The following is a 15,260-nucleotide window of genomic DNA, read 5'->3' on the forward strand; positions in this document are numbered from 1 at the left end:
AGAGGAAGAGGAACCGGAGGAAGATCCGGAAGAGGATCTTGAAGAAGATCCTGAGGAAGACCCTGAGGAGGATCCTGAGGAGGATCCAGAAGAAGAATTAGAAGAAGAATTAGAAGAAGAAGCAGAAGAGGAAAATCCTCAGGAAGAAGAGTTTGAAGAAGAAGAAGAGTTAGATGAATTAGATGTCGAGGAATACAGAGGTGACTATTTCTGGTCAAGTGTGCGGAGATACCGCAATTTGAGGGAAGATGCGGACATAGCTAACGGTCAGGCACAGATAGCCCTAAATCAGGTTAGGAGGCAGATGCGTTCTTTTTCTAGAGGAATGTTAACTGTAGGAGCGTACTCTACTGATTTTCTGCGGATGGCAGAGGGAGTCCCTAATCTGAACGAAGACAATAGGACCATTAATCGTAGATATGTTAGGGGTTTAGGACCTCAGTTTGATGAGCTGTATGAGCATGTGCATGAACATTTCAGTACGCTTACTACAATGGCCCGTAGGATTGAAACAGAGCATGAATGGTCGGGTGATCCGATACGACCTTATTACTTTAGACGTGAGTACCACCCAGATTACGTCAGTACGTCCTCCAGAACTACAACCAACCCCTATTTTGTGCAAAGAGGTGGACGAAACTCAGGTAGAACAGTTAGGGGCCGGCATACAGGCATAGTTATTAGGGAACCTAACGTTCCGCGTCAGGCACCTCCAGGTATTAGCAATTTATATGCTTTCAGTAATTGTGTTTATATGTTTGCATTATTGTGTTTATATATTTGCTGCATTGCATAATAGAATGTCAGTAATAGGTTTTGCCTTTTGAGATAATACCTTAGAAAGCGAGAACCTATAGGAAACGTTGTAGTTAAACACACGCTTAATAAAAGAACATATAAGCATAACACACAGAAACAACAATACAATAAGCATCACAACATATAATTATCGCAAACGTAATTCCTATATTACGTTTTGGAATTTGAAGAAAGAAATGGATTGTGTACCGGGAGTCGATGTGAAACATCGGTATCTGCGTCTATATATGACGTAGAATAGAATGTTGCAGAAGTGGATATGATGATTACAGCAATAGAAAATTTTGAATTTAATTGAGTTATCGGAGATATGGAGAAAGAAGTGATGTGACAGACGAACAGTCTGTAAATGACAGAAAATAACAGCAATACAAAAATTTGACAGCAGTACAAAAATTTAAAATATACTCAATAAGTATAAAGAAAGCCGTTAATAGTCGCAGAGCGTATAATCCAGAGTAAGACTTACGATTTGATGAAGATTTTGAAAGTTTTTATGATTTTCAAGGTACAATTGTGCTCAGGCATCGCATGTGACATTGCATAACCACGATAGAAACGCATAAAAGAATGATTTTCAAAATTTTAGATCATGCATCATATCTTTGTAATGGAAAAAGAAACTGCAATTTTGAGCAACTCCTTGGTGATGAGAGATGTCATCACTCTGAGCAACAATTGTACTAACGATTTTAAGTGATTTATGAAAAGTGGTTTAGAAAGAGCTGCGCAGCCAAAAGAAGTTTTAAAATCGTGTTGTTCAGTAAGTAAACTCGGATGTAAAGCCCTGCGACAAATAATCAAAGATTTTTAACAGATAAGAATAAAAATTGTGAAAGAAACTCCAATAGAAGAATAAAGCCATGTTAATAATTATTGCCATAAGGCTAATGAAGCCAAGGAAGAATATGAACAAAGAATTATCGCCGGAGAACATACGCAGCTGAGTTGCGATACACTTAAGGATACAGCAATTATCTTTATACAAGAGTAAAGGGTGAAACGACAGGAAGTCGTGTTAGATGAAAGAAATATAACGAGTATGTAAGGATGATATATTATTATTCTTATGTTGAGATAAACGAAATAGCAATCGAAAGTCATAATTGGAGGAAAAAGATTAAAAGTATGAAGGACGAGAAGATGGTAACATGAATGACGAACATCAAGTGATATTTAAAGGAAATATAACGTTATCAATATCAGTGTTTAAGACACAGAAGTAAAAAGAGAAAGGATATGAAATAATGAAGCATACGATTTTGCAAAATATGGAAGTTTAAATTAGATAAACCAAAAGAGATGATGATGTTATATGAGCGATATTAAGTAAAAATTACTAATATCAGCCTTAAGAATTGTAAGTTACGTTAACAGAAAGGAGAAAAGCACACGTATAGACATACATATCAGTAAATGTATGAATGGTGGATGATGTGAAGAAAAGTGTAAAGGTAAAATTCAAACACCCTCAGAACTTAATGAGGTAATTAGAGAAGTGAAAGTTTCAGAAATACGTCATAAAGATTGTCAGAATAGAACAGCAGTAATAGTACTATAAACGAAGGAAAGACGTAACGAATATAACATAAAGTTCATAATAACTTAAACAAAGCAAAGAAAAGTTAAAGGAAGCAAAGGAAGTATCAATCTCAACTACGTTGAGAAATAACAAATATGATAGACAAGATATAAATTGAGAAAAGATTGATTGATAAAGAACGAAGTGTCAGATACTAGTAGAAAGAGGTAAATACATCATTAAGGATATAGCCGGCACGTTGTCACTATTAACGTATAAGAGAGACAAGTAACGACCCGAGGACGACTGAGAATGAAACAGTAAACTTGGAGAATACCGAGTGAGGATTAATCGACGCTAATAAGGACAGAAGAAAGATCACAACCAGTTGTACAAGACGTCAGGATTACGATATCGGTGATACGCCTTGGGCCATACTATTTTAGAAAAATAACCAATAGGACAAAGGTAACAGAAAGAAGATTCTCAGCTATGCTACGACAAGAGACTACTATGAACAAGATAGATAATCGATTAATGATAAGTACGAAGTCACAGCTATACGTGGAGAGCTAAGAGCTACGTAAAAGAAAAAGACATGATTGACGCGTAGTAATGAACGTTAAGAGAAGTATAAGGATAATCTTAAGATCCCAACAAGATTTATGAAAATTCGAGGACGAATTTATATAAGGGGGGAAGAATGTAATACCCCAAAGTATTTAATTAGCTAATTGGACCACGTGTCCAATTTTGAGTTGCAGAAGTGACGATATCAGAAAGTTTTCCGATAAATAAGTTTTAGCAGGTCGGTTTTAGAAAGGATTATTACAGAGAAAATTTATATTATATTTCAATTCTAAAGTTAGAATTGGAATTAAATGGAAAAATGGCGAGAAAAGTCCAAAATAAGGGATAGGGACCAAACTGGTAATTTAGTCACTTTGTGTCGAAAATAGAAATATTGGATTTGACGGGAAAGTGTTATTATCGGGCTTTGTATTATTTATAGGATATAAATAATACGTATAAGTCGTAATAAAAGAGTTTAACGATTTAGCTATGGACTAAATCGTACGAAAGAAAAGTTTAAAAGATAAATGATAAGAAACAAAAAGAACAAGGACCAAAGTGAACCTTTAGCCATTCAATATAAGAGGAAACCATTTGAATGAAGGAAGGTATCAGAGGGTGGGAATCCAGAAGCTTCATTTTCTATCGATCAACTTCGTTTCTTCACGGTTTCTCCGTTCGACGTCCGATTCAAGCGATTCAAGCGGCAAACTCTTCAGAATCTTGTCCTCTATCGATCCTAAGCTTCATTTCGAGGTAAAATTCTTGGAATTCAGTGCTAAAATCGATATTAAATGGCTGTTTTACGTTTTATAGCGTATTGGTTGGAATTTGACGTTTTCGAGGTTAATATAGCGTTTTTGAAGAAACCATGATATGGGTATTGAGTGTGGGTGTGTGAAGCATATCGGAATGGAGGAAAAACCACGGAAATCGCATTTTCCGGGGCTGTGCACGTGGTGCACGACCGTGTACCACGAGTGCACGAACGTGTACTAAAAGTACACGAACGTGCACCTGGTAAGGTACACGAACGTGTACCTGAAGTGCACGAACGTGCACTCTTCATGGTACACGAACGTGTACTAGAGGTACACGAACGTGTACCCTTGAGGTACACGAACGTGTACTTGAGTACACGAACGTGTACCTACCGAACCGCACACCCGTGCACCCCAACTCGCCCCCAGGCGTATACAAACTGTAATTGACCTAGGTGTTTAACGTTTTGATTAATTTGACTCTAAAAGACGGGTTTCGGACTTTGAGAATCATTAATCTCGAGATTAGTTCGACGTTTTAGATAAATAATAATAATGGAAAACGTCAAGGACGTTAAGCGATTCTCAATTTTGAGAAATAGCATTCGCTAAGTCGTCTATGCAACTAGAGATATCGAATACGTAAATAAGTGTAAAACGAAACTAAATCCTAAAACTTAAAAGTATTATACGTATAAGAATGCGAGAATCACGTCTAACTATTAACGATTTATCAGACGTGTCAGCGAGTAGTGGAGTCAGTAGAGGCGGACTAGCGAGAGCGTACTATCAGATCGATCATATCATTTCTTGGATTGCGGTCACTGTGAGTTGTACTTTTACTTTCATGTATTTTATATATTGAAATTATTTTATGAAATTATATATATTGTTTTCACGCATCGCATTATATACAATTGATTGGATGTTATATGTTTATTTAATTTCTATATGCGAGAACTAGTATGCGATCCGAAGAAACTAGCTACCTATTGGGTGTCAATAGGCTGTGTGATCACCAGTATCGAGTCAGTCTAGTATGTTTGCATTGAGAAATGACTTGACACAGCTGGGAGCTGTTGATGAATATGAAATTTACGATTGGGTATATGATTTCGATACGACAGTGAACTCGGCTACGGTGTAACCTGGAAGTCCCCGTATCTAGTGGCTGGGCCACCAGCGAGTTGGACTCGCAATTGATAATTACGATTGGGTTGAATGATATATGATTATTCGAGAGATGTGTCGCATGCTAGGACATTAGTTTCACACGGATCAAATACATGTTTATATCTTTTATATTAATATTTTCTTGACATGCGATGCTATGTTTTTATATTAATACTGTTAGTAAATGTCAACTCACTCAGTATTTCCCCAAATACTGACCCCTCACCTTTGATGTTTTTCAGGTGCTTAGCTTGTGGACTTAGCTAGAGGCCAATTTTGAAGTCCAGAAGTCAGCTGTATATGTTAGTTTCTGACTTCTGTGAGTGTTGCAGTAGTGGTCCTGTGTCAACAGAATAGTAGCCTAGTCAGCAGTTTATTTTGATTGTTTATATCAACTGCTGTCTTTGTTAATATGCTTTTTGATAGGCTACGTACGTTGTATATAGTCCACTGCCCCAGATGCCAGTGAGATGTTTGAAATACTAAATGATGTATATAGTACCGCGAGGCCAGTTCGTACAGGGTACGGTAACTAGAGCCCGCGAGGTTTTGAAACAGTTAGTGTATATATTTGGTTATATGTTATACATATGTATATTTGCTTCCGTTGTTTGTTGTTATTTGTTATATTATATTTGCGAAAAATAAATTGTGATTTTAGGCTTGCTACGGGTTCCGGAGCTACCACTCCCATTCCCTAGCGCCGGTTGCGGCTCAATAGTTTTAGGTCGTGACAGTATCTAAATATCAAGACGTTTCTCCAGAAGAATTACCTGGATTACCCCTAGATCACGAGATTGAGTTCTGTATCGAATTAGCTCCAGGCACAAAGCCAATATTGATACCTCCTTATTGTATTGCGCCGGTAGAGATCAAAAAGTTGAAAGATCAACTAGAAGAGTTATTTGATCGTGGTTTTATCAGACTGAGTGTATCCCCATGGGGTTCACCAGTGTTATTTGTGAAAAAGAAAGATTGATCGCTTCGACTTTGCATCGATTATCGGCAGTTGAATAACGAAACGATCAAGAACAAGTATCTGTTGCCTAGAATCGACAATTTGTTCGACCAGCTACAAGGAGCAAAGTATTTCTCCAAGATTTACTTAAGGTCAGGTTATCATCATCAAAAGATTCACGATGATGATATCCAGAAGACTGCTTTGACACTACGAGTTTCTCGTTATTTCATTCGGATTGACCAATGCGCCAACAACATTCATGGATTTGATGAATAGAATATTCAAGCCATTCTTAGACCAGTTCGTGATCGTATTTATTGATGATATTTTGATCTATTCACGTACGGAAGAAGAGCATGCACAACATTTGTGGATAGTACTACAGACACTAAGAGAATATCAGCTTCATGCCAAATTCTCTAAGTGTGAATTTTTGCTAAAGGAAGTAGCTTTCTTGGGTCATGTGATATCACAAAGCGGTATTAAGGTTGACCCAAAGAAGATTGAAGCCGTGATAGAGTGGAAACGACCTGACTCAGTTACTGAAGTCCGAAGTTTCCTCGGATTAGCGGGGTACTATAGACGATTTGTACATGATTTTTCAAAGATCGCTGTACCTTTGACAAAGCTGACTCAGAAGAATGCAAAATTAAACTGGACGGACCAGTGTGAGCTCAGTTTCCTGAAACTGAAAGAGTGTCTGACAACGGCACTGTCATGACCCAATTTATTAAGCCGAGACCGGCGCTAGGGAATGGGAGTGGTAGCTCCGAAACTCGTAGCAAGCCTGAAACCACCTAAAATATTTCGCAAATAAAAGTATAATATATAATATATATTAAAACATTTTTGGAAGAACTCTTTTAAATAGTATACATTTAGATATTAAAGTATCATATCAGAGTTTACAATATAAAATATCATTTGAAGTTAAAGCATCCATTTAATATTGACAACTACTGACTACTACAGCTCTAGGAACTCATACTTGTGCAAGTCCAATGACTTCTGGCACAATGGAGATGGCTTGTCTGATCCGACTTCTAATACCTTCAAACATCAGAGTGAGGGGTCAGTATTTGGGAAAATACTGAGTTAGTTTGCAAGTTACTCATGGTATTATCAAAATATAGCATTGCATGCTTAATAAGTATATAATATAACATAAGTGGATAACAAACATTTTTAATTTCAATGTGTGAGTCCAACTCACTAGATACAGGGACTCCAGACTACACCGTAGCCGAGTGCTCTCTCGTATCGAATTTTAAAGTGTGAGTCCCAGTCACTGGTGGGTCCAACCCACTGAATACGTGGCTTAGGTTACACCGTAACTGAGTTCACCCTTGTATCGTATTCGTATCATATCATGCATAAAGATATTAAATCTTAATCACAAAGTCAGGCACTCTAGACTGACTCACTAATGATCACGCAGCCTATTGACACCCAATAGGTAGTTGGTCTCTTCGGACCACACACTAGACACTCATCTTCAAAACAACGAATATAACAGCATTCATATAAGCAATTTCATCAAACATAATCCCTTATACGAACGAATCATCTTCATACGATATATTGACAATAATATTCATATTGTATGAATTTAACTTTTATAATAATAATACGCGAAAGTAAATTTGCCACTCACAGTGACCGCTTTCCGAATAATAATAGTATAAAGATCCCATGAACACGAGCTCCATGTGTCGATTGATCCTTTAGCTATTCCGGCTTGTCGGTCTAGTAACTCGTCGATGAGTCAGTTACTTATCCGATTCACCTTGATTTGAAGCTTAACGATGATAGAGAATCGAATTCTGAACGAATCGATATGAAGAACGCTCGATTTGGATGAGAAACGGCGAAACCGCGGCGGATCGTAATCGATCGTCGTTTTTCCTTTCTCTGAACCATTTCTTTCTTTCCTCTTCTCTGCATGATTCCAGCTTCTTCAAATGATTCATATATATTTGGCTAATTAGCCATTTTGGTCCTTTAACTCTTTAACTTAAATCATTTTCTCTTCTAAACTTTCTAATTTAACCAAATAATTAAATTATCCTTTTTAACTCGATTACTCACGTATAATTTATATTTATATAAATAATACTAACTCAAAATTATTATCTTCCGTCAATAATCTTTTAATTACTATTCTCGAGTTTTAATTGGCTAATTTACATTTTAGCCCTTAAACTTTTCAAAAGTTGCAATTTAGTCCAAAACGCATCCGCGTCCAAATTTTAAAAGGTCTCTGATTGACCCGAAATTTTACCACATATATTATAAAACATTTCGCGGACCTTGGCGAAATAATTTTCATTTTGGAATTTACATGGTTAAATTACCACTTCAGTCCCTGAACTCTAATTTGGGACTTTTCTTGATATTTTTCCTTTTAACTTAAATTCCAACTTTAGAATTGGAATATAATATTAAATTTCGCATAATTAATTTCCAAAGACCGATCTACTAAAAACTTATTTACCTTAATTTCATGGAAATTATTTCCGATGTCGTCACCCTGGCGAATCAGAACTGAACACATGGTCCTATTAAATACTTAAATATTTTGGGTATTACATTTTTCCCCCCTTATAAAAATTTGTTCTCGAATTTTCATATACTCTTCTTACTTATTTTAATCCACATACATAATTATACCGTATATCTTACGATACTTGTTGGCGTGTGGAGTTATTATTCCAGTTCGGTACTTCTTGTACATTAATGTCAATTGTCATTGACGACCTTCTTATCCTTATCTCTTTATGTGACCTTTTTCTCTTATATCTTGGATACATAATTCTTTCATCTGTTCTTTGTCTGATATCTATTACTATGAACTTTGTATTCATAATTGAACTTTCAGTTCCTTACTGATGTTCATTGGTAGTTCGTTCCAATGACGTCTCATCACTAAAGATGATAGTCCTGATTCTTAGGTTTTTCTTATTCATCGCCGGCTGATGTAGACAAGCCCTTAGTTCCCACTATTCAATCTTCTTCATTCAGTCGTTATTACGACTTGATCTTGATTTCAAACATCTTATCTTATGATAATATTAGTCGTATACATATGTACTTACGACTCTCTATCCTTGATTCTTTACTTTTGTTCAATACGTCGAATCCTATCATTGTTCCTTGTTAAGTAATGTGAATACTCAATTGGCTCATGCTTCTCTACTTAAGTAGTTCCTTTTGTATTAATGTTGCTGTCATCCGATTGTTTTTCATCGTAGTGCTAGGAACTTATTCCCTTAACCGTTATCCTCTTTTGTATTACTATTACTTCTCTTACTGTCACTTATCTTGGTTATTCATGAGGTGAATCCTCACATATCCTTATAAGGTCTTTATTTACTTTTATTATCATGTAGCGTTAGCTTACTTCTCATTACTATCCACGATATGGTTACTTCACTTGTTATTCTTGCTTTTATCCATATCGTAGATGTACTTCTTTGTAATTTTCCTTTGACCTCTTGTCTTAGTCAACCAATAGGATTAATAGCTTAAATGCTATGATCCTATGGTATTCTTATTGCGTTCCTTATTCGCGCTTCTATCGTGTCTCGTAATTATCTTCTATTGCATTCTTTGCCTTCCTTCTCATTGCATCTTGTATATTGTGTATTACTCACTTTTAATATCCACAACATCGATCATTATAGAGAGTTGTGGCCTTCTTTGTCTGAATTTCTCGATGTAATGCGTTCTTAGTCGTATATGTATCATCTGATCGTATTTGTATTGTCTTCATGGCTGTCTGTAAAGTCGATCTTATACTTGTATCATCTCGTATTTCAAATATTTCTTGTTTCAGCACTCTGAACGTCGATCTCCAATTAAATAATGGATCGCAGTTTCTTTTGCTTGAATTATCGACGTCGTGCGCTCTCGATTGTTTACATCTTGTACTATTGTGCTTTTACTGACATCTTAACTGTCAATAAATCTCATCTTATGTCTCGTTCCTCTTTATCCTTCTTTGTTTCTATGTGTCCGCGACTATATAGAATTCCATTTTCTAATCCCCTTTTGAACTCTTCACGTGACTTTTCTCGTTTTCTTTTCCTCGATCACTCTTATCGAGTTCCTTGCGTCATACGCAGGTTGTTCATACTTTCTTAACAATAATTACTTTAACTGATCTCTTATAATCCATAATCTACCGTTGAATCTTTATACCTTATCATATATGTCATATACTTTTGGTACTCTCTTGACTGTACGCAAAAAGTTAGTGGAATACAGTCCCACTGGTAGCATTCCTCGTGCACAGGAGCGCATTTGCCTCCTAACCTGATTCAGAGCCACTTGTGCCTGACCGTTGACTATCTCTGCATCTTCCCTTAGATTGTGATATTTCCGTACACTGGACAAGAAATGCTTATTCCGGTACTCCTCGACATCGGACTCGTCTAATAACTCTCCTTCCCCGAAGTCCTCTTCTTGAGGATCTCCTTCTGGGACTATATCAAACAAGTTTGTTCGTGTCTAACACATCTTAATCCTTTAAGGATCATAATCAATCTTCTATATCGATCAAATTTAAAGTTTAAGGTTTAGCACTTCACAAGCATCCTTTACATTTGAACTTTTCACCGCCTACTGTTTCGCTTCATAATTGATACCTTGAGGTTGAAGTTTCAACTCTTAATCCACCGCAACTGCAGTTCTTGTAATTTATCTCTCGATCTTTCTTATCGTATATTTCAATTACTCATTTTCATTATATTTTCTAATCTAAGTACCTTATTCTTTCCCTATTATCCTTAACCGGAACTAATGGTAAAACGAGTTCCTCAAGTCGGGTCACAAACTTAATTCATACTATCTAATCTATTACTTCTCTAATTACTTGTCAAACTATTCATGGGTTTAAACCTTTCATCAACATCTTAATCAACAATAGTATTTATCCTTCATTCGTTCGATGTATACAAACATGTTACTTTACTTTTCCTAGAGGATCTAGCATACCGCTTGATCCGTCAAACTCTTTTAGTCTTAACCTATCTATATCAATATCAAACCTCTTTGCATTTCCTAGAGGATCTAGCATACCGCTTGATCCGTCAAACTCTTTTAGTCTTAACCTATGTATATCAATATCAAACCTTTATAGGTGTCCCTTTCTTCACGTTGATACTATCTTTATATCCATCGTCCTCTTATTGACATATAATTCCTTATATCAGTTACTTTTACGGCTAACTGATTCATAACGACATTGGGTTACTGCGGTACTTTCAATGCCTGTATATTCCGACCTTATCTAGTTATGTTCCCATTGACCTTCATCTCGTTTCTGGCCTTTACTGGTCAACTGGACTGGGTTGCATTCGCTTTTGTTACCTCGATCTTCTTCTCGCGCCTCACATACTTTCTGTGCAACAGCGCGCGTTCGTGCATTTATTTGTTCATAATATAGCGATTATATAAAGGAATACTGATAAATTCCTTAAAATATAACACCTACTAACCATCACGATTAATCATTGTCCACGTACGTTGGACTTTAGGAACATCTCCTTCCTTTCGGCCTTCTATGATTACGTCTCTTATTGCAAGTCTTCTGAGTGTTTTAACTCATCGTAGACTTAGCAAATTATCAAAACATATACTCGCGTTGTATATGTTATACGCATATTACTATCATAGCTATAAGCATCTATGTTGACCGGATTCAAGAAAATCAGTGTTCCCTAGATTTCCTTGATTACGCATCATAACTTAAGTCTTGCGAGCATACCGCTCACATGGACTTAATTAAAAATCAAGAATATCAAAACACAACATACATGTTCTAACTCGTTGTTAATAAAATATGAATTATTATCCGAACACATTTACTATTCTAATTGTATACTAGTCTATTTAATCTAGGCTAAGTTCATATCCTAGAAGCATATCTTCTATGTTTCGCAATTATACGTATTCATTAGCCTCGTAGACTTGATCGCAGCTTGCTCGCGAGCACTTCACTTCTGTCACAGAGTTCTGGTCTAGGTATACTTACATAAAAACAAAACTTCTTGAAAACTCTTTCAAATAAAACGACTCATTTGAAAATTTCATTTAAATCTTAGCAAAATTGTGCACTAGGGTGATGACGTCTCTCATCCCCAAAGAGTTGCCATATCCTTGTTGGAGCATAATGCATATGATGCATGTCCTATTAATGCATGAATTGATGTATGCAGTGATGCATTCCTATCAATGTCGTGGCAATCATGTATTTTTGTATCGGGTCTAGGCACAATTATGCTTTCAGAATCGTTAAACAAATAACTTTTAAAAGTTATAAACTTCGAGTTTTCTAAGTTTTCTAGACCTTTGAACTCTGTACCTGACAAGTTCTTCCACTTCTATAACTTTACATTTCTTCCTCCTACTCTTTCTGATATTTTGATCAATCGAATTCAATAGCATCACTCACGTTATTTGATGCTAAGCACACACATATATATATGACATCAAATTGCAATCATATCAATTATATTCTATTCATAGGAGGCAATAGCTCTCCTAGAAACTTCATTTCAAAAAACATATCATGTATGCCTGTCTCATCGAAACAACATATACGTATATATCTCGTATATACGTGTCACAAGAAATAAATAAGTATTTCACAAATCAATTTATCGTGCTTATCACAAAGCAAATCATACTAACGACTTGGATCAGACAAACCTCAATTCTATTGCTGCAGTAGTTCCTAGGTTACTTAACCGACAAACGCATCTTAGCAGAGGTAACTGGACCAACTGCTCTGATATCACAATTGTCACGACCCAATTTATTAAGCCGAGACCGGCGCTAGGGAATGGGAGTGGTAGCTCCGAAACCCGTAGCAAGCCTGAAACCACTAAATTTTTTCGCAAATAAAAGAATAATATATAATATATATTAAAACATATTCGGAAGAACTCATTTAAATAGTATACTTATAGATATTAAAGTATCATATCAGAGTTTACAATATAAAATATCATTTGAAGTTAAAGCGTCCATCTAATACTGACAACTACTGACTACTGCAGCTCTAGGAACTCATACTTGTGCAAGTCCAATGACGTCTTGCACAATGGAGATGGCTTGTCTAATCCGACTTCTAATACCTGCAAACATCAGAGTGAGGGGTCAATATTTGGGAAAATACTGAGTGAGTTTGCAAGTTACTCATGGTATTATCAAAATATAGCATTGCATGCTTAATACGTATATAAATTAATAACATAAGTGGATAACAAACATTTTTAATTTCAATGTGTGAGTCAAACTCACTAGATACGGGGACTCCAAACTACACCGTAGCCGAGTGCTCTCTCGTATCGAATTTTAAAGTGTGAGTCAAACTCACTGGTGGGTCCAACCCACTGGTGGATCCAACCCACTAGATACGGGGCTTAGGTTACACCGTAACCGAGTTCACCCTCGTATTGTATTCGTATCATATCATACATAAATATATTAAATCTTAATCACAAAGTCAGGCACTCTAGAGTGAGTCACTAATGATCACGCAGCCTATTGACACCCAATAGTTAGTTGGTCTCTTCGGACCGCACACTAGACACTCATCTTCAAAACAACGAATATAACAGCATTCATATAATCAATTTCATCAAACATAATACCTTATACGAACGAATCATCTTCATACGATATATTGACAATAATATTCATATTGTATGAAATTAACTTTTATAATAATAATACGCGAAAGTAAATTTGCCACTCACAATGACCGCTTTCCGTATAATAATAGTATAAAGATCCCATGAACACGAGCTCCATGTGTCGATTGATCCTTTAGCTATTCCAGCTCGTCGGCCTAGTAACTCGTCGATGAGTCAGTTACTTATCCGATTTACCTCGATTTGAAGCTTAACGATGATAGAGAATCGAATTCTGAACGAATCGATATAAAGAACGCTCGATTTGGACGAGAAACGGCGAAACCGCGACGGATCGTAATCGATCGTCGTTTTTCCTTTCTCTGAACCATTTCTTTCTTTCCTCTTCTCTGCATGATTCCAGCTTCTTCAAATGATTCATATATATTTGGCTAATTATTCAATTTGGTCCTTTAACTCTTTAACTGAAATCATTTCTCTTTTAAACTTTCTAATTTAACCAAATGGTTAAATTATCCTTTTTAACTCGATTACTCACGTATTATTTATATTCATATAAATAATACTAACTCAAAATTATTGTCTTCCGTCAATAATCTTTTAATTACTATTCTCGAGTTTTAATTTGGTAATTTACACTTTAGCCGTTAAACTTTTCAAAAATTGTAATTTAGTCCAAAACGCATCCGCGTCCAAATTTTAAAAGGTCTCCGATTAACCCGAAACTTTTACCACATATATTATAAACATTTCGCGGACCTTGGCGAAATAATTTTCATTTTGGAATTTACATGGTTAAATTACCACTTTAGTCCCTAAACTCTAATTTGGGACTTTTTTTGACATTTTTCCTTTTAACTTAAATTCCAACTTTAGAATTGGAATATAATATTAAATTTCGCATAATTAATTTCCAAAGACCGATCTACTAAAAACTTATTTACCTTAATTTCTTGGAAATTATTTTCGATATCGCCACCCTGGCGAATCAGAACTGAACACACGGTCCAATTAAATACTTAAATATTTTGGGGTATTACAGGCACCAGTCTTAACACTACCAGAAGGGACGGAAGGATTCATAGTTTATTGTGATGCATCAAGAGTTGGATTAGGATGTGTCCTAATGCAATATGGTCGAGTAATTGGGTACGCCTCGCGACAGCTTAAGAAACATGAGATGAACTATCCAACGCATGATCTAGAATTAGCAGCAGTGATTTTTGCGCTGAAGATTTGGAGACACTATTTGTACGGCGCAACGTGCGAAATATTTACAGATCACAAGAGCTTAATGTATATTTTCGATCAACGAGAGTTGAACCTCAGACAGAGGAGATGGATGGAGTTATTGATAGATTACAATTGTACAATACAATACCATCCGGGCAAGGATAGCGTCGTGGCGGATGCTTTAAGCAGAAAGTCAACAGGAAGTCTCGCGCATATTGCAACAACATGGCGGAGGCCGTTAGTCAGAGAAATTCACACGTTTTTAGCCAAGGAGTTAAGTTCGAAGTTTCATCTCTTGGAAACCTTATGGCTCAGCTAACAATACGATCGACGTTAATAGATCGAATCAAAGAATTGCAAGTAGACGACCCTCAATTAAATCATCTAATTGAGGAAGTGCAGCAAGGAAAGAGATAAGATTTCAGTATTGTCAACAGAATATTGAAAAATGGCAATCGATTGAGTGTACCAGATATGGAAAACCTAAGACACCAAATCATAGAAGAGACGCATGGAACGATTTATAGCGTTCATCCTGGTTCCACGAAGATGTACCATGA

Source organism: Mercurialis annua, linkage group LG1-X (assembly GCF_937616625.2).
Source record: "Mercurialis annua linkage group LG1-X, ddMerAnnu1.2, whole genome shotgun sequence".
Taxonomy (NCBI): Eukaryota; Viridiplantae; Streptophyta; class Magnoliopsida; order Malpighiales; family Euphorbiaceae; genus Mercurialis; species Mercurialis annua.